The sequence below is a fragment of the Echinops telfairi genome, unplaced genomic scaffold (genome assembly GCF_000313985.2).
Source record: "Echinops telfairi isolate 266 unplaced genomic scaffold, ASM31398v2 ScPeMD7_2010;HRSCAF=2546, whole genome shotgun sequence".
NCBI lineage: Eukaryota > Metazoa > Chordata > Mammalia > Afrosoricida > Tenrecidae > Echinops > Echinops telfairi.
Genome location: NW_022105908.1, coordinates 7,335,568 through 7,337,512, shown reverse-complemented (window position 1 = coordinate 7,337,512; position 1,945 = coordinate 7,335,568). Strand labels below are relative to the sequence as shown.

Below are 1,945 nucleotides of genomic sequence, written 5' to 3'. Positions count from 1 at the left end.
TTCCATCCTTTTCTGATTTGGGTCATTGGGTAAAGCTGATCTCATGAAGAGCCCCTGAGAGATACAAAGGGCTAGTGCACATGGCTTCTAACCAAAAGGTTAGAGGTTGGACTCTATCCACAGGTGCCTCAGAAGGATGTCCTGGCTTTCTGCTCCCAAAAATCAGCTAGGAAAAATTCTGTGGCTCACAATTCTACTCCGGCAAACATAGTCTGTCGTCAAGTGGAGTTCATATAATAGACGACTACTTTAGCCTCAGAATAAGTTAAGAATATTTCCTTCTCTTCTATTTTCCACTGTAAATCAATAATCTTGAGTTACCCTGAGCCCTGTCTGACACAGACGACATATCCTTGCCATCCCACAGAGGATGTCTCTACCTTGCCTTTGTAGGAAGTTATTCTCAGAGCTTCTGTTTCCAACACGTCATGCTACCTTTTTTTGTTGGTTTGTGTTTGATGAAATTTTTATTGTAGATTAAGTGGGTTGACTCCTTTTCTGTATTATAATCCATATTGACAACTCCCCTGTTGTAACAAGTTTCACCTGTGATAAGTCAGTTTATGTGCACAGTCCTAGTATTGGGGGCAGAAGAAGAATTTTATTTTTGTATTCCAGGGAAATGTTTTTGGGTTTTTATTTTTCATTGTTCTGGGGCTGTGTGTGTGGAGTGTACCACAGCACTCCTTTCCCCTGACTAATAATCTGCTGATAGGTCTTTCTCTTGTCGTATACCCAGGAGACAAATCACTCAAACATGTTTAGATGCTACTGAAACAGGATAAATGACTCGTGTACAGTCTTCAGTTGGCTTCCTCGATGCCTAGTAACAGGTGCATTAATAAGTTCAGCCGGATTTTCCACAGCATCTCTGCTTCTGGCTTTATATGGGGTTCTTTGCTGTTGTTCCCCTGCCCACAGAGCAGCCTAACCGCGGTTCCAAAGTTAATGATTGCATAGGTTCAATGGCAACGATTCCAGGACAGCTCGTGGGAGCCCACCTTTCTGGTCTCTGCCTTCTGTTGCCTTCTTACTGATTAAATTGGGGGGTGGGGGAGAATAAAACTGTAAATAGCAACACTGGTAAATAGCAAAACTAGTAAAATGAAGAGTTGTATTTTAAATTGGTTAGAGAATGGCCAGTTTTCCTGGTGAAGATGTGCATGTCCATTCCATGTCTGTCCAGTGTGGGATAGCAGTTCCCGCAGAGAGTCTGGATTCACCAGCAAAGCAATGAAACACCAAGGGAAACCGCATGCAAAACAGGACATAGACAACACAGAGGAAGCACCCGTCTCCCCACCGAGATGGAAGCACAGGAAAATAGGAGTGCCTTCTAATGTGATTTAGCAGAATGGAAATGCTTTATCATATGAGGATAATGGGTGGCTTTCTCTTTCAAAACTTCTTTTCCCCAGTGTTGCCCCTGAAAGAGCCATGTTTTCTGGTTTGGTTTTGTTTTTAAAGAAAGAGTACAAATAAATAAGTAAATAAAATACATAGTGATTGTTAATGATATGTAACTTGAATGATACATTAGTCTCATGAAAGCTTTTTGTCAGTATTTTGTTTCTTCTAGGAAAATTCATATGTAGATTTTGAACAATTAGCCTAACAAACTATATAGCATATATTATGATTACATCAGTATATTTCAGATAAAAATTGAATTCAGATGTAAGTTTATTTTTCACTTCATTGTTGTGTAATGAATTGTGCATTATTAGCGCTGGTAGCCTAGTGGTTGCACATTGGGCGGAGACCCTCAAGGTATGCAGTTCAAAACCACCAGCTGCTCTGTGGGAGAAAGGTGGGACTTTCTATTCCCCGTAAACAGCTTCAGTCTCAGAAGCTCACAGGGACAGTTCCACCCTGTCCCATAGGTCGCTATGAGCCAGCATCGGTGCAATGGAAGTTAGAGAGAGGGATGTTTTTCTTATTAAAT

At 41.0% G+C, this 1,945-nt stretch overlaps 1 protein-coding gene across 1 annotated transcript in view; it reads left to right on the top strand.

Annotated features, from left to right (window-relative positions):
* SPECC1 (sperm antigen with calponin homology and coiled-coil domains 1) overlaps positions 1-1,945 on the top strand; it is a 369,887-nt gene that overhangs the window by 363,358 nt on the left and 4,584 nt on the right. The window lies entirely within an intron of this gene.